This window comes from Lagopus muta, chromosome 8 (genome assembly GCF_023343835.1).
Source record: "Lagopus muta isolate bLagMut1 chromosome 8, bLagMut1 primary, whole genome shotgun sequence".
NCBI classification, from domain to species: domain Eukaryota; kingdom Metazoa; phylum Chordata; class Aves; order Galliformes; family Phasianidae; genus Lagopus; species Lagopus muta.
In genome coordinates, this window is record NC_064440.1 from 13,694,304 (window position 1) to 13,712,694 (window position 18,391).

Below are 18,391 nucleotides of genomic sequence, written 5' to 3' on the forward strand. Positions count from 1 at the left end.
ATTTTTTGAGTGTCAATGTCAAGTTGCATCCCCCACCAAAAACCACCACCTGAAACAAAGCTTTGCCAAAAGTTACGTAATGTTCAGGCCTGATTCTAAGAATTAGGACTTATGCCAAGAATGATAAAGTTCCCTTTAACTCTCCCCCCACCAAACAAATACTTAAGTGTCTCCTGGAAGATTACTCTCAAGAGACTTAATCTCAATACTGACAAAATAGAAGGTGGAGAGGTAGTGCTATGTATGACTGAAGGCCTTCCACCTGAACTGCCAGAAAGCAGATAAGTGCCCCCTTGAAAGCATAAGCAAGGGAAAAAGGTAGAAATAGAGCCAAAATACAGGGAAGAGTAAGTAAATATTTATGCCAGTGTCCTGCAGATTTTTTGGTGTGTTTTTAGTCTCTGGTTGGTGATGAAGAAACTCGGTAGATGTGGACATGCTAGATATCAGAAAGGATTCATGTAGGCAACATACAGATAAATTTGTTCCATATGAGATACCACCAGAAATCTTGGTTTTTTTCCCCAACAGTACTCATAGGTCAGTTAATCACAGTGGAGGTCCCCGGCTGCACTGAGTGAGGACCTAAAAGATAAAGGGCAGCCAGAAAAAAAAAAAAAAAAGCACTGACAGCTGTTTAAGCAGAAAGCCCTCATCTCCAGCTCTGGAAGTCCGGAAGCTGCAGTTTGCTCACAGAATGAAACACTCCCTACTCACCCGGTTCATAATCTTTCCCCTTCACATCTGCCACTGACCGCTGTCAGCAATGGTGTTCTGGAATAGAGGAACCCAGTCTGATATGGCTTGTCTGTTCAGATCTCCCTACTAAAAACACTCTGCAGTTTACTAAAAACACTGTGCAGTTTGCAACAGCTAGCAATGTATGACAGTCACAGGTGCTTTAGAAACAAATTGACTATCCATGTGACCAACCAGAAATACCTCTCCAATCTGCTCCAGAAAACAGAACATTATGCCAGATAGTCTGCATTCAAGGTCTCATCTCTACTGTGCCATTAAGACATTAAAAAAAACAGTGGTTTTCGTTGTTTCTTTGGGGAGACTCCCCAGCAGAGCTCTTGTCACCATAAGGCATGTTTCCTTGGTCTTCAACTTCTTCAGTATATCTAATAGCTCTATAGCCTCAGAGCAGTTCAATGCTTCTCTCTTCTTTTTCAGCCAAACTGACAGGTGGCTCCTTATGCAGCACAGTTGTCACTGAACGACTCTGAAATCCTGCCTCTCCTGCAACTCAAGGCAGGATTGCAGCTCCAGCTGAACAGACCTCAGAGAATCAAGCTCTTGGGGTCCTACTTTGCCAGTCTCCCAGCTGAATCCCCTTACATTGCACTGATACTCTTAGGAATAAAGCTAGTTGAAGTGTGACTTCTGGAACCACCACCAGATTGCAGCTGGGTTTTCCTTTCCAAAATGCAACTCAATATAGGGAAACTGAACTGCAGCACCCATCCAACAGTGAAATGTCTTCTCTGTTCCAGTTCATGCCTGAACAAGCTGACTTAAAACTGTTTGACCCTAGCAGAGATGTGGGGTAGATGCCTTTCAAGCTGGCGTACAGTGTAGCCATTGGAGAAAAAGTAGTTCAGTTGCCTGTCGGCATTGCTTGAGCTGACTAAGCTTGATGTTGCCTGAGTGTTGAACTGAGCTCTCCTGCCTGTCCGTCTGCATCAACTCGTTTTTTAGCTCAGACCACAAGAGACCCAAAATCTTGCGGCATTTTTGGCTGCAAGGTAATAACATTTCTTTGATAGGACTCATCCTTAATTCTCAGGAAGGATCTTTTCACCCGACTTCCTAAGGAAAGTAGGCTTGAGCAATAGTATTGTCTGCATTTGTATGTGCCAATCTGTTTCTCTCCAAATAACTGTCAAACCTGTTGGCCAAATGATAGAGATCTCAGAGATTTTCTGAGATATAAGCAAAAATAAGCACCAAGAGAGATAGAGAGATAAGTGGGAGCCTAAGTTCATGTGTTTAAATTAAAGTCCTGAGAACAGGAAAAGTTTCAAACAGAGGTCTTCATTAATCACCAGACAAATCAGTGGGAACCCAGGCATCAGTAGTACTACATGAACAAACAGTTTGTTTGTCCAGTGTTTCTTCCTTTCTCTTTTTTCTTCTCGAGTCTGTACACCACTGTGTTAGATGCTGTACAGACTCAGAAATACACTTGTAATAACACAGCAGGAGAGTTGGCATGCAGAAGAGTGGAGAAATCACCCTAGCAGGCAGCTTCTTCATTTCACATCACTTTCTAATGTCAGGCCAATTCATGGTGGAGGGGTGAAGGAGCAGAAAGGGAACAACAACATCTTACAACTTCAACAACAGAGGCTTCAAATCGACCAAGAAAACAGCTGTATGTCCACAGACTGCTGGTCCTTCCTCGGATGAAGGGCCTGTTGGCTCTGTCTCATGTCCCAGACTCATGTCGCCTCCAAGGCTGAAAGACTGGTTCCTTACTCTGAAGCTTGAGTCTCCTGGGCTTTGGTAATATTTTCATGCCTTTCTAAGTTGTCTGCTTTAATGAATAAGGAAATAATACGACAGACTGACTCCATGGGCTAGGAGATTGGTTGCTACTTGCTTCATAGCAACTGTCCAACAGAATGAGAAGAAATGAAGAGACCCAGATTGCATTTCTAAACAAATGTGAGAGGGATCAGGTAATGATTTCCCAAGCATTGTCCAAGGAGGTGGCATGATCGGGCAGGCAATGTGAACAGCTTACACCAGGGCTTAAACCCTTCTTCAAAACCCCTTTGCTCACCTGCATTTCCTCTATTGTCTTCCAGCAGCTCCATCATTCCCATTGCCACCTCCCCTGAGAACTACTCAGTTTCAGCTTTGTGCACTGCTGAAGGACACTGGGGACTTTTCCCTCCTTGTATGCACAAACTCTAGACTCCAGGATGCTTCCACAGACCTTGCCTTACACAGATTCATCCAGCTCTTTTACTTCCTACTTCTATTTTCTTTTAAATCCTGTTTTTCCCTTCTAGCCCTTAACACCCTCCCCCTCACATTTATCCCTTAATCAAATTGCTATATGCTCTTCTCAACAATTCTTCTCTAAATCCCGCAGGCGGGTTTGAAGCCCCCTGAGGAAAGACCTTTTTTGGCAACAGAGTTGAGATAGGAAAGAGGTCCTTGTCAGAAGCATATTCTATCCCAGAAAGGTTTTAATCCTTCCAGATGCTTTGTCACAAACTGTGCTTTTATGCTGGTGCACTTTTAAAAGCAGCCAGAATACATGCAGAGGTCAGATCTCAGAGCCAGGCTGGAAAACTCTAAATTGCTCTTGCCTTTGATTCTCATGCTTTAAAACCACTCTGAAGTTTAAATAAATGGATTAGAAATGAGTTAAAGAGCAGGGTGCTTAATGCTGCTGCTTAAATCTATAGCCTCAAGCCACGGCACTTTGGGTGGTGAGATCCCGTCAAATCTCACCAGCTCAGCAGGCTCCAAACAAGTTGAGGCTTGGATGCAGATTTCTGGCAAGAAGCAAGGTGAGAGAGACCAGAGAAGTGGCAGTGGACCTACTGCATCATCACAGAAGCAAATCCCCACTGTGGTGGGGTGGGCAGCTGGGTGTACATGGGACCATCATTTGGGGAAAAGCATCAGCACCAAAGCTATTTGCCGCTAATACTAAAGCTCTGACACCACATATTTAATTTTATTTTGCTTTAAGACTCATGATTTCCAGACTTCTATCCAGCTGGGGAGAAGGGGGAGCAATGATAATGTAGTAGGCTAGATCCTCTCAGGAGACCCGGCTGCCTTGAAAGCCCATTCTGCTTCCCGTTGTTTATTATTGTTGGATGGTGATAGCACAGCTGCTCTGTTACATCCTAGAGGTGAATGCAATTCCAGAGCTGGATGAAACAATTGTTGTGAATGCCAGCTTGGCAGAAGTTTTGGCCCTTCTTGGGGCAGACCTTTACCCCCCACCTCTGCTACTGCTTTGTTCCACGAAAGAAGAGAAAAGCATTTTGTAGTTGCTATTGAAAGAAATTTCTGAACCTTTTAGAATAATCCCTGTTTTAAAGAGAAGTGAAGTCAGTGAGAGAGTAAATAACTCCTATAGAGCCACAAGTGAAGGCTGCTTGTTAACTGTGGACTTTCTGGCTGCCTGTACATACTGTCCTACTAGCATTCAGCATCCCCACTCACTAGTCCATTTTTCACAGTGAAGCCAGTGGTGATTGTTTCTAGTTCATAGAAGGAGAATTGAGACACCAAGAGATGAAATAGACCCAGCCACAGTGACCCAGATAAGCCTGTGGAAGGAAGTACTGTTGGCTAAAATCCCAAATTTTGAATGCCAGCATACACCTCGCCACATACATATGAGCAGCCCAAACATAGAGGGAGCACAGAATTAGTTAGTTCTGTTTCCAGAGCTCATGCGCTCTTCTCTTTGCAGCAGGCTATAAATTATGCAGCATTTAAAGATGGCTTTCTAAAACCCTGGCTTTAAAGCTTTTATTTATATCTCCCACACTGATATTTTTCAGACTTGTGACAGCTCCCACCTTCACAAGCTGGGGACATGCCAAGCACCTGGCCTTTTCTATAATGGCCCATTCCCCCCTCAGCATGCTCCCATCACCTCTTTTTTAAGCAACACTTAGTATATCTCAGGCAGCTCTTTATTTATAGGAGAGGCATAAAAAAATGAGTGGAAGAGAGTGAGGATGGTCAAAGGGAGAAGCAACAAATGTCTTAAATGGTTGACAAACTTCCTATGACTATATCACACTGGAAAAAAAATAAGGGCCGGAGTAGCCAAGATCTCATAGTGACAAATAATGTAAGAGCAGTTTAACCCATGTAAATGACATTAGAATCAACATGGTCAAGATTGAAACAGATGACTAAAGGGAAACACCTCTGTTGTGCTCAGTTCTCACTTTGTGAACAAGCTTACATAGCCATGCTTATGTATGGCCTCTGGGATTCCCCAAATGCAACAGAAGCTTGGGTACTGAGTTTTAAAAAGGACAGCCAAAACCCAGCATACAGCAAAAGGCCTAATGTCAGCTTCCCTTTTGCTAGGGAACCTTGCTCTAGATCCCAGGCTGTTGTTTCCCAGTTGCTGTGGTTTAACCTGGCAAGCAGCTAATCACCACACAGTCCCCTCTCAAGTAGGGCAAGGGATAGAAATGGAAACAAAATAGAGCTTGCAATAAAAACTGTTTACAAAGACAGACAAGGAAAATGGAAACAAATGGAATTATAACAACATGTATTTCTATATACGTATATCTGCAATGCAATTGCTCAACATCTGACATCCAGCTTACAATACAACTGCCCAGCAATCGATAACAAAGCAATATCTCACTACCTGCCAACCAACACCCATCAACCCCTGAGCAACTCCCCCCCATTTTAATGGCCTTCTGCACGATGTCACACGTATGGCATAACCCCTTGCCTATTTCAGTCCAGCTCTCCTGGTCCCCTGCTGCTGTGCCATGAAGGCAGTGGTTCTTCCCTGCCAAGACCCAGCCTAACCCTGTGCTCACTCCCATCACTCAGCAACTACCAAGACATGAGTATCCTATTAATACTGTCTACACTGAAACCAGGACACAGATTGAAAAGTATATTTTGGTATCACAGTGGAGAGGGATGCCTGTCCAGGAGACCCGACCAGCCTGCAGGGATTTGATGACTCCTGGCAACTCAATATATCAAAGAACCACAGAATCATTAAGGTTGAAAAAAAACCTCTAAGATCATCTACTCCAACTGTTCATGTACCACCAATATTGCCCACTAAACCATATCCCTCAGTACCACATCTCCATTTTTCTTAACGCCTTCAGAAATGATAACTCCACCACTTCCCTGGGCAGCCTGTTCCAATACCTCACCACTGTTTTAGAGAAGATGATTTTCCTAATATGCAGCCTGACAGGAAGGAACAGCTTGTCATGACAACTGAATTCTTCAGTATTTGCTTATATAGGAGACAAATATCTTCAGTATTTGCTTGTATAGGCACCCTGCTGAGTGCCATGACTTCAAAGCCTCACAGTGTCCTTGGTGCAGTAGTGAGAGACAGAGCCCTACAACCTTGGTGGTGCTCACTTCTCCAGGGCCCAAGGAGCATTTCAGTGCCCCAGGCAGGCATGCTTGCAGTGTTAGGGGAACACAATTCAGCTTTGCGAAATCTTTCAAGGTTTTGAAATGTGTTTTTTTGGGTCCGCCTTGGAACAGGACAAACATTAAAAAATAATAATAAATAAAAAACGTGCATGTGAGAGGCATAATTGTGTCAGAACATCTGTTTTTGGCTCTATGCTTTTATTCAAATGTCTGCTTCTCCCTTGTCTGAAGTGAACAGCAGGTCTCAGAGCTCAGGAATCTGGACAGAGAAAAACTTGCTTAAAATCACTTTGTCCTTTCCATAAAAATGCCCCAGCCTTTGGGGTAATGGTACATTTCAGCAAAAGTAACTTTAGTCAAAATGCTCTGACCACCTCCAGACTGTTCTCAGTGGCACCAAGCACTGCAGGCAAAACAGAGACATCTTGGCAAAATTACACCATTGAAATTGCCGGCAGAAGAGCTCAATTTAACACCCACTAATTGTTGCACAATAGTTACAGGAATAAACTGAATTTGTTAATTAGATGCACACCAATGAGTAATTCAAGACTGGTTTAAATAATTATTCCTATCTTCCCAATAGGCTGTGGTGGTGATTAGCTTGCTGGCTGTTTCTCTTGACTGTTCTGCTTCAAATAGAAAAAAGGTGAGACACCCATGCGCTGAGCCATGGCACTCCTTAATGAAACCCTACTCCCTGGATGCTGAGACCAGCTCGCCTGCGGCTGTTGATGGTTGCTGCTTCTGACCACAGAAACGTCAGAGGCAGCAAGGTGGGCTGCCAGCAAGTTCTTGGATCAAAAGTGTGCCAGTGAAATTAAATTAATACTTTTTAATGTGTTTAATTCCTGATGGGAGACTTAAGGGCAACAGTGCCATAGATGCAAATCTTCCATTATAACCACAGGAATAAATTGGGCTGGAGAACAAAACTCTCCTCCCTGGGACATAGCAAAGCTACTTGTCCCCAAGCCTGGAGAAATGCCCTCTGCTGGCTCAGGAAGACTTCTATTTTTTTTTTCCCCCTCCCAGTTTCCCTGCAAGTTTGCCACCCTAGAATCTCCCAGAAGTGACATAAAACTATACTTTAGCTAGATGGGGTCAGATTCTTCTCCCCATCCTGTTCCTTACTCAGCAGTTTCTCACCCTCCTTCAGTTAGCTGGCTACATCTATGCTGCTTGGCTCATGCCATGCCTTTTTTGTTGGACCACTGGGAAGAGATACCTCAGGAAAGCACGCAGAGAGAGTAGTGGAAGAGGATCAATTTAACCGGCTTTCTGAAATCTATGCAAAAAAAAAATAAAAAAATAAAAAAAAAAATCACAGCGCAAACACAATAGGGAAAAAAAAAAGAAAGTAAACTAAGCCAAATTCCATTCCACTGTGTGAGCTGCTTGTTTAAAAGGACTATCCTTTTTGAAAGAAGCAAGCAAAGTGCCCAGATATTAGAGAATAGTGTGGTTATACCACAAACAGCATTCATTATCAAGTCACTTAAAGTCCCAACTGCTTAATATTTCTGACAATCAGTCTCTTCACAGACCCAAGGAAACTATTTCTACTGAAACAGCCACCTGATGACTGTCTAATGGAAAACAGCAGTGGTACAAACTGGCTCTGGGTGTGAAATACTGTAATCTAGGATTTGTGGAGGGAATTAAAGAAGGCAGCACACAAGCAGGAGCCAGGAAACACAAAGACTAATCTTGACAAAAATGCAGGTGAATGGCTGTAAGTTCCAAGATGTTAACTTTGCATTTTCCCCTCATAGAATAATGCCTCTAAGCACCCCAGAGATCCCTTGTCCACCTTGCACTAAAGCACTTGTTTATTTAGTGGGATGTCAGAGGCAGGAAAGAGAAAAACAGAAGTATAAAGCACAGTTATCCCTGGACGCACTAATTGCAGCTGCTTCCTGGCTGCCTAATATGCAATCCATCTCTGGAAGGGGCATTGGCAAGGGTTGTAGCAGTTTGTGAAAAATATGAACATGAGATAAAATCATAGAATGGTTTGGGTTGGAAGAGACCCTTAAGATCATCTAGTTCCAATGCCCCTGCTATAGGCAGGGAAAAGTTGTTGGCCCTTCATCTTATCACTGCTGGGTTAGGTTAGAACCACACTAATTACTTAATGCTGAGAACCATCCCCTGCTAAATTTTCCTCGTTACCTGTCCCTCCTTCCTCACAGGTGATTCTGCCTCCTTTTTTACAGCAAAGAGAACCAACACATTCGACAACCATTCTCCTTCTTGAACCCTAAGCAGTGACCATTCTCTTGTCTTTTCAGGATATCTCACTGTTTTGATAGAACTTCCTCTCTCATCTGCTCTTTGATCATTTATACTAATTACATCACCACTTCCAATGAATTTCAGCCAGTAACTGAGCTGCCTCCATTAGGAACATAGACAAGCTTACTGTTCAGTCAGTGGTGAGAGAACAGGACCTTCCAGTTGTGATTCAGGTCTTAAGTCACCTGTGCAACCTTCAGACAGTTTTTAACTGTAGAGGGAGCTGAAAGCTAGCAGGATCCTTGTTTATTTGCCTGAGGTGAGGCAGGGCTAGACAATTGCATGGACAGCGCTTAAGACTACAGGTCAAACCATCCAACGTAGAACATTTGAACAGCTTACAAGAATCCAGCTTCAAGTAAGCAGCTTAGAACATAACATGTGAAACAGTCTCAGACAAAGGAGGAAAAACAGACAAATAATTCCTTTGTTGAAATGTATGCTTTTCCCTTACAGTTCCATGAGGAATCTGAAGATAGACCAAACCATGGTAGACAGAGGTTCCCAAAAGACATTCATAATTTGCCACCCCTGAACTCGAGACTCAAACCTCCACTTTTCTGTTGATCCATACTAAAATAAAGTCATCCAACTGGCTATTAGTCTTATGGCTCCTTGCACTTCCATCTATTGCTCCCTCACCATCACCACTGGAACTACCAAACGAAGATAACAAAAGTTACCACATGACACCAAATATTCAGAAAGTTTTTTTCCAGTTTAGTTTTGATAACAATACAAAGATGGTTTTGCAGAGCTCAAAGACTAAAACTTTTCTCCAGCCAACCAAATAAGAAAGCATATCAACAATCTAGCCTGCTTTTTAATGGAATGCTAAGGAAATTACCTATTAGCTTCAGCTGCTCCAGCCCCGCCTCTGGAGAGTCCAGCCATTCCTTGATACAGCTGTGGCTTCAGTGCTGCTCAGCATTAACTCCTTACCTCCCACCTTCAATTACAGACCTGCTCATCCCAAAAGCATTTCATTGTTCTCAATTTGTACCAGCCATAATGCAGAAACAAAAAGCAGTGAGGACTGTTATTAAGATCTGTTCTTCTCTATTAGAAGGGAGAATATGCATATGACTCTAATGAGGAGGAACTCAAGGAGTTTCTAGTCTTTTCTTTTATGGCCTGAGAAGTGTTCTGTGGTATACCAGTAAACTCTCCCTTAAACGTCCTGCTTCTTCTACCTTCGCTCAAAATTGAAACTAGCTGTAACAAAAATCAAAATAAACTTCTCACTGACCAAATAATGGGCAAATGTCTCAGGCATCCTGAGAAGAGACGGAGACAACATGGATGTAACAGAAAAGTGATTTACGGGAACTGGCTAACACTGAACAGATGAAGCTGTTTCATAGACCAAGTGGGGGCAGGAGATTCTCCTGCCATGAAACAGCATGGGAACTTTTCCATAGACTGTAACACAATAGGAACATGATCTAACTACTCCACAGATTTTTTTATTTTTTCCCCAAATTGTCATGATCTAGATGCATAAATTGGCTTTTCCTGATTGACCTGAGATAGTCAGCTCTTTTCTGCAGTGTGATTGTCTCAGCTTACTGCCTCCAGTTTAAGAGGCTACAGTAGTGCTGAACACAGCTCTCTACATTTCAGTGGATACCAATCATGCAGTTGTGACATTTTTGGTAATTGCTTTTCTTTTTTTCACTGTAGGGTTCAGGGGATCTCAAGGGATTTTCCCACCTGAGATCTTCCCTTCTCCCCCTGCTCCCCCCCAAGTTACCCCTGATTATTTTGGATAGAAAGGCGCAACAAAATGCAGCATAAATATAAAGCACATTTTTGGCTAACATCTGAAATGCCTTCAGATATCATCTAAAGTTACACACACATGTCCCCAGTGAAGCCTGAAACAAAGCTCTCAGAGAAGACAGGATTAATTTGAGGTCAGAAGGGCTTTGCTTTCTGTCATAACATTGCCATGATGTAGTACCAAACTCATTACTTACTGTGACATGAAGCTAAGAGGCTAAGGAATGGTTTAGTGTATGTTAGCTCATTTTCCCCTTTCACTACAATATCTTCTCTTGAGGATGGCAGCAAACAATCTAAACAAGGACTTGTGTGTATGGAACAACTTAGTCCCCATGCAAACAATATGGGGACAACAGGGATTTCTGCAAGATTATTATTTTTTTTTTTTAACTAAATTGCCCACAGATTTCCCTATTCTGCAGTCTGCTCAAAGGGAACTGTGGTTCTCTAATAAAACCACATTGATTAGACAGTTTCACAGAAGGGAAGCTAGTTCAAAATATGTCATCTGACCTTTTCTGTCTTTTTCCTCTACTCTGACCAGTTGTGAAATAATTCTCTTTTTTTTTTTTTCAAAACAATTTGTTCTTTAGTTTGGAATAGTGACAGTGAATAGTTCTTTAAATAGCCTCATTTGTCAGCTGTATGCTGGGATTAGTTAACATTAAAAAGCAGATCTCCTTTAAATGGATATTTAAGCTGTCCACTGCTGACCTTTGATATGATCCCAGGTAGATGTTCTTAGAGGGTCTTGGATTCACTGATTACAAAGTTGGAAGGAATGTATCTAGTTGTTCAAATCTGCAACACAGACTTCAGGATTTCCATGAATTCAACCCTGTTTCAATCAGTGTAACAGTGAGGGGGGAAAAAAACACCACCAAGACTACATCACTCTCATCAAAATATTTCTAGAGCCAGAATTTGTACCATAAGCTAGATATTGCTTGCTTCAGAAATTAGTCATACTTTTCACCTTGTGTCTAACCTGGCTGTGTCCAATTTCTACATATAAGCTGCTGTCATCTATGAGTTCTCTGCCTACTTTTTCCTATCTAGCTAAATAAAGCTTAGGAATCAAAGTTAGACTTGTGAGCCATGCATGAATGAGCATACCTTGCTGACAATGGGAGATTAAAAATAGCTACTGAAGTTAAGTCGTTTTAAGTATAATACTCAAGCTCCCCAGAAGCTTCAGGACTTCTGTAGGTACCCCTGTGATTGTATTACACTCATGTAATCCATGGAAAGCTCTTCATACATTGTTTAAAGAATCTGAGTGTACACTGCAGGTGCTTCTAACACTTATGGAGATACATGAGCCTCTCTCAAACAACAGAGATCCAACCAAAGACCTACAATTCACCTCATGTAGAAATCCAGATAAGAAGAGGGAGCCTAGCCAGGAAAAACCTGCTATTTAGGTATCTCTCTATAGAGCAACTATCTTCTATCAATGTCACTGGCCCTCAGCAAAGCTGGATGTCTTGAACAATGCCTCAGTATGTTGGATACAAGGTCTGCTCTCTCCCCTCTTCAGCAGTCCTTGATTGCATACTTCCAGGTGCTGATTTCCAGATTAAAGCAGTCTTTATTGTAGACTTTTCACACGTTATCAACACAGTGTTTGATTACATCAATAGTGACAAAATATCAGTGCTTAACAAATAAAGAGATTTTTTTTTTTTTTTCAGCAGGGAGATCTATTTTTGTCACTTCCTCCTGTGGGGCAGGTTATCAAGATGACCTGCACTGCAGCAGGGAACAACTAACTGTTTGGGGAGCTGGAGGAGAGAGACAGATGGTATTTATGGTGTGTCATAAACAGTGAAGGACTCCTTGGACAACAGCCTAATAAATACTCTAAAAAGAAACTTATGAACTCTCATAACTCAATATACAGACTGTCACCCTTTCCCTCCTGCTTTATGATCTGGTTACAATTTGCTTTTTAGTATTGCCACAGTGAACTCAGCTCCTGAGGACAAACTTTGAAGGCACAGACAAAAGATGCTGCAGGACCCTTTATGGGCAGAACCCATGCAGAAATCCAAGGAATAGGTATGCTTGACTTCTTCATTCTGGTTTACTTTTCAGGTTTGCAGCTGCCTTTCAGGGACCTCTTCACAAACTGTGGTCTCAATTTTGGACTCAGGAGGTCCCACATGCCTTGACTTCACACAGTTCTCTCTCTAAAAACAGAACTTGAGCGTAACTCTGGATCTGATGGCCTCCTGTAGATAGAATTGGACTCTAGTAGTGAAATGTTTGGTTATAGGTCTAGATTTCTGACTGACAAGAGGCTTATATTCAGCTCTGCATGATAGAACTGAGAGTAGGAGCATTCAGAGAACCACATCTATGAGAACTCCATACTGGAGTCCTGTGCCCCAAGGTGTCAGCACCTCTCTGCAGGCTAGCATAGCCTCTTTCATAGGAGAGGTCCTCCAGCCCTCTGATCATCTTCATGGCCCTCATCTAGATCCACTCCACCAGCTTCACATCCTTTCCATACTGAAGGCCACGAGCTTGAACACAATACTCCAGATAGAGCCTCACAAGGGCAGAGTAAGGGGAACCACCATCACCTTCCTTTCCCTTACTGGCTACCTCTCTTGTGATGCAGCCCAAGATACAGTCAGCCTTCTGGGCTTCCAGTGCACGCTGTTGGCTCATATCAAGCTTCTCAATCACCAGAATCCATAAGTCCTTCCCCCCAGAGCTGCACTCTGAGAAATGAGTTCTTCTCCCAGCCTGTACACATATTTGGGATTGCCCCAGCCCAAAGGAAACACCTTGCACCTGGCCTTGTTAGTTTCACATGGGCCCACTGTTTGAGCCTGCCCAGGTCTCACTGGATAGCATCCTCTCTTTCTGTTGTGTCAACTGCATTACTCAGCGTGGTGTCACCTGTAAACTCGCTGAGGATACACACAATCTCACTGTCTATGCCACTGATAAAATTATGGAAAATATTGAAGAGCCTATATAAATGCCTATATAAAGCCCTAGGAACACCACTCATGACCAGCCTCTACCTGGTCATAAATCCATTGAACACAACTCTCTGGCTGCGACCAACTGTAATGCTATAATGCAACAGAAAGCACAGCAATGATAGCAGAATAGCAAAATCCCAGACTGCAGTGAGGATAAGCCCAAATGCAGCAGCCACAGATACAGAAATAAAGGAGAAAAGAAAAAAAAACAACAACAACAACAAAAACAACCACTTACTTTCAGAAGGCCACTGTCACACAGAGATCTCCAACCAGATACCCTCACCTCCACTGTAGTATTCAAATGAGGTCTGGGAAGGGATAGAACCAGGATCTACCCCTTCCAGTCACTCAATGCACTGCATGCACCTGAGCTCCTCCTGGGTTGACCCTGCCTTCCCACCAGGTGCTCAATCAATGGTTCAAACTGTGACTTAGCATTTCCACTACACCACTTGACCAATTCTTTATCCACCAAGTAGTCCACCTTTGAAATTCATATTTCTCCAATATGGTATTTTTCAAATACCGTATTTCAGAGGTAAATCCCCTAGAGGGAATAAACATTGTCATCTTGAAACAGTGGTCACCTTCCTCCACCCCCTATCAGTATTGGGAATTGAGCCTCCAGACTGCCTTCCCACTTGGACTTTCTCCAGGAAGACCACTGGGCCAGACATCGACTGTTGCCATGAGCAGGGTGTTTCTACCAGGAGTGCTGACAGCCTGTTTTCATCAGCTCCGAATGGAAAAATTGTTTGGAAAAAGGCCTGACATGTTTATCAAAGAACCATGGCATTTAGTGTAAATGATGAAATGACGGCAAATTAATCTAAACCCTGCCATCACCGCTATCAGGAATCATGGACTGTAATAGCTGTGTGATGGTCAGTGGGAGTTTCACTCCTGAAGACTGTGTGTACTGCTTTCATACGTAACTTTTGTCTGTCAACTGAAACACAGCTGCTTCTGGTGTGGATCTCAGGCTGTACAGTGCACCAGCACCCCTGTAGAGTGGGGAGTTAAAAGGTGATCTCTGCATTGAATTTTCCATAGCTACTTTGTGCTGCTGCAAATGTCCATGATCTTCAGGACCCTGGTGTATTACAATGAGAAGTTTTTCAATACAGGGGCCACCCTGTTGTTCTATGCTGTGAAAAGGATTAATAAGCCTCCTCATGGTTGATGATGTAAACATAAGACTGTCCAGGATGGAAGGATTAAAGACCGTAGGGAGAATGGTTGCTAGAATGTCTTGTGGCAACACCAAGGAGGTCTTTCCTTCAGCAGTCAGGAGTTCAGCCTGTTCTTCTAACAAGTACACCCTTCAGGCCTTTCTGACTCATTTGCAGAGCAATAATTAGGACAGAAGAGCTCTACTCAATCAGTATCACCATCTCTTGTGGTGCTCTACTGGTGATGTGTGTAGCTTTTACACCTAGAGAAAAAGTTTTAAACACACAGGAGCTGCAACAATCATATGCAAATCATGTGGGGGGGAAAAAAAAAAAAGCTTGTGTTTTTTATAGTTGTGTTTCTAGCTTTGGTGGGGCAAGGCATACCTTTCAAATAGAAAACTGAGTGTAATGCTGTGTTGGGATATTTACATCAGTTTGCAGACACCATGCAGGTATCTTTGCTATAGTTTGCATTCGTCTTTGGATGTCAGCCTGCTGGCAGATACAACACTGACCATTTTCAATGGCAGAAGGGGTAGAGATAAAAAATTATGAAGCAAAGAAAGGAAAAAGAAAGAAAAATTCACCAAGTCTTTCTTGTGCCCATGATCAGTAGATCTCCAAAGATGACAGGAAAGGAAGTGGCATTTAAATGTGTGGGCTGGGGTAGAGCAGGGAATCAAGATGTTTTTTCTCACTGATAAGGAGACCCATGTTGTGGCAGAAAGAGCCTATATTTTGCTTGGAGATTTCCCCAGTGACTAGACATGGTCAGCACATACCTGCAGAGGACCCATGGGCCGGGGCAGTAACAGCAGCACAGAGGCATCTCTTGCTTCCCCTGCTCAGCCCATTGCCCTCAACCCAACCCTGCAGACCCATCTGCCCCCGTTGCTTGATAGTCTTCCCCTCTGATTTGCTCTTGCTGCAAAGTGCTTGCCCAGCAAGAATATCCTGTGAGGTTCTGAGCCTGAGGTCGGAGGGAGGGAGGAGGGTGGAGGGAAAGCTATTGTTGCTCTTATCGCAATGTGAGATTTGTTGCATTCCGAGGAAATCATCTGGTACTTGGCTTTCCCCCACTGCCCTGGCCACCGTGAGGATTTAGGACAATCCCTAATCTGTTCCCTTGTGAACACTAAGGGCCTTTCTTGTGGGAAACAAGTTCGCAAATTCAGTTGTTTCTATCAAAGATGAGGGAACATCCAAGCAGCGCCAGACAGTACAAGCTTCCCCCACAGGCACTCTGGCTCCAGCATCCCACACTGCTCTATCACCACCAAGCCCCACAGCACCAGCCAGCATCCCCATCCCAAGCAGCCACCTCCTCCGCCTCCCCCTGTGCTCATAGTCTGCGTTCCTGGCTGCCTACCTCTCCTCCTCCCTGCAGATCTCCCCGCGAGGAGAAGCACAGTGCAAAGCCTGGGAAAAGCTGGTGCTGACCTTCCCCTCCCCTCGCCGCTGCTCGGCACAAAGGAGCACATGCAGGCGCTCAGCCCCCGTGGGACTTGGGCCTGTGCCCCAGCCTGCACAGAGGGCTGGAGAAGGGTGCTGAGCCCTGAGGGGCTGTGATGGGAGCCAGAGCGAGTGGAGAAGGAAGCTGGCATGAAGCTGAGTGGGCGGTGGGGATAGGATCATGATTTCCTACTCCTTCTTGCCCTTTCCTCCTGACCATTGCTCTCCCACCTGATTGTGCAGAGGTTCACGCTCCCTTTCTGCCCCAGGGAAATGGCCACCCAAGAAGTGAGGCAGTTGGGAAACGGGAGGAGCACCTCACTTGCTGCCAAAATTGTTATCCACATTGCTTCTGAATCCTTGGCTTTGGGTGCTGGTGAGTGATGCTTGTAGGCTCTGCCTCCTCAGGGCCCACTTCTCTCCATCTCGATCTCTGCAGACCATTCTATACAAACATCAGCAAACCTTTGGGAAGCTGTGTGGGAGAGGGCAAGTACATTCCGAGTCCCAAACTGTGTCAATTAGCGGTGCTGGAAAAGGGAAGGAAAGCAAACTATCATGAGTATTTATGAGAAGCACAAAGATCAGGAGAGTAAGTAGGAGTTAAATGTTTGATGACAAATCACAACAGGTTGGACTTGATTGCAAAGAACCTAAGGTAGCCTCAAAACCTACCCAGTAGTTCAGCAGGACTTAACGTTTTCTAGCATACTACTTCATTTTGTTAGCACAAAGTGGTCCTCATCAAAGTATTGGCAAGATTACTAAATTTTTTAAATAAATCCAGAAAACTGCAGTTTGTCTACAGACATCCATGGGAATCTTCCTTGTCTTGCTATAATTGAACTTCATTGTGGGGGAGGGCTAAGGGATTACATTTTTTATTGCTGGGTGTGTTTCATGGGAGATCTGTCAGCTGGAATTGACAGTGCCAATTAAGCTTGTGTGTTTTCATGCAAGTTGTAGAGTCTTAGAAAGTATAAAAAAGAAGGGTGGGGGAGGATAAGCAAGCCAAACTATTTACAGTGATAGATTCAGGGAAGAGCAAGATGGGAAATATCTCATCATCTTGGTTGCTACCTGCAGCGGTGAGACTTGCCCTTCATCCTTCTTCACCGCTGACAAAACACACACACGCACATGCACATTCTCTGAGATGTGCTCATAGAAGATTGGAGGCTTGTTTCCTATCGCCCTAATCACACCTTTCCTCAGCCACCCATGCAAGGCCCCTGACCACACACAAGCTATTGTGTGGTCTCCTCCTGCTTACTCCCACAGGTGTGAAGCAAACACCTCCTGAATGGAGCTATTTAAGACTAGTCTGCCTTAAGTTGTTCTCTGTGAAGGAGGTAATTTGAAAAGACAGTGTTTTGGGAAGGAAGGGCACAAAAGCTAGAAAAAGTTCATGCTCTCTGATGGTGTCTTAATGAAATTCACCTGGCAAAAGGTGAGGAGAATGATGGGAGCTTGATACGGGGCATCTTAATTTTAACAAGCAAAGGGACAAGGCAAAGAGGAGGGGAGGAAGATACTACATTTCTAGTCAGTTTTACTTGCAAGGATTAATTCTCACAAGCATGGTGTCTGATGGCAGAAACCGCAGCAGCTTCTTACCATTCAGAGGCATAAGTTTATTTTTTGATCTGTGAGTCTTCTCGTCAAGACCATCAGTCTACTTTCTCCCCTTCCCCCTCCATATGTCCCCACTTAGAACCTCTACCTTCCGCAGATGCCCTCCAGACCCCTTCCACGAGAGTTCTCAGCCTGCCTCGTGGGCTAGACAGCAAATCCATCTGGCTCAGCAAAGGGGCAGGTGGTGGTGGTGTGCACTGAGAGCCAGCTTGCTCCCCTGTGGGGGAGGGATGGGCACTTGGGATTTATGCTGCTGTACACGAAAAATAAACACTCAGTCTCCACGTGCTTTGCTAGTCAGCGTATGCTACCCAGCTAATTCAAACATCCATCCATCAACCCTCCCTTGACTCATCACCACAACATTGATATGCACGGGGGAGTGAGCAGTCCCACATGGGGATGAGAGAAGGTCCCGTCTGTCATGAGATGTTGAAATCTCTCTCTTAGCCAGCTGCTAATGAAAGGCGGTTAGTTACAGCACTGCTTTGCTGTTGTGAACCATCACCCATTTTCTATATCTTTCCCTATGACACAGCCTATCTCTCTTGGCAGGCTCAACTTGCTACAGGCCAACACAGGGGTTTGCCTTTACCAGGCAGATGGTGTATTCTCCTTGGCAGGTGTTCAGAGCCATTGGCCATTGCGAGTGGTGGAGGGGAGTTCCTGCTGGCAAGAATCATAGAATTGCTTGAGCTGGAAGGGAACCTTAAAAGCCATCTAGTCCAACTCCCTGGCACCCCAAGAGGGGAGTGATGCCTGCACACCCATCAGCCCTGGCTTGGATACCTCTGCATTTCCATTGGAGCACTCTATTAATAACTGTTTTTCTAAATAATGCTGGCACTAATAATGATTTATTGAGACTTAAATGACACATCTGACAATGACACTGACTGCTGG

General features: G+C 44.0%; 1 long non-coding RNA gene across 1 annotated transcript in view; it reads right to left on the reverse strand.

Annotated features, from left to right (window-relative positions):
* The window catches only part of LOC125696999 (uncharacterized), a 41,593-nt gene extending 27,975 nt beyond the window's left edge, over positions 1–13,618 (reverse strand). Inside the window, exon 1 of the long non-coding RNA XR_007378640.1 lies at positions 13,462–13,618. This is a non-coding gene — a long non-coding RNA (uncharacterized LOC125696999). The remainder of the gene's footprint in view (positions 1–13,461) is intronic.
* Positions 13,619–18,391: the final 4,773 nt, after the last annotated feature.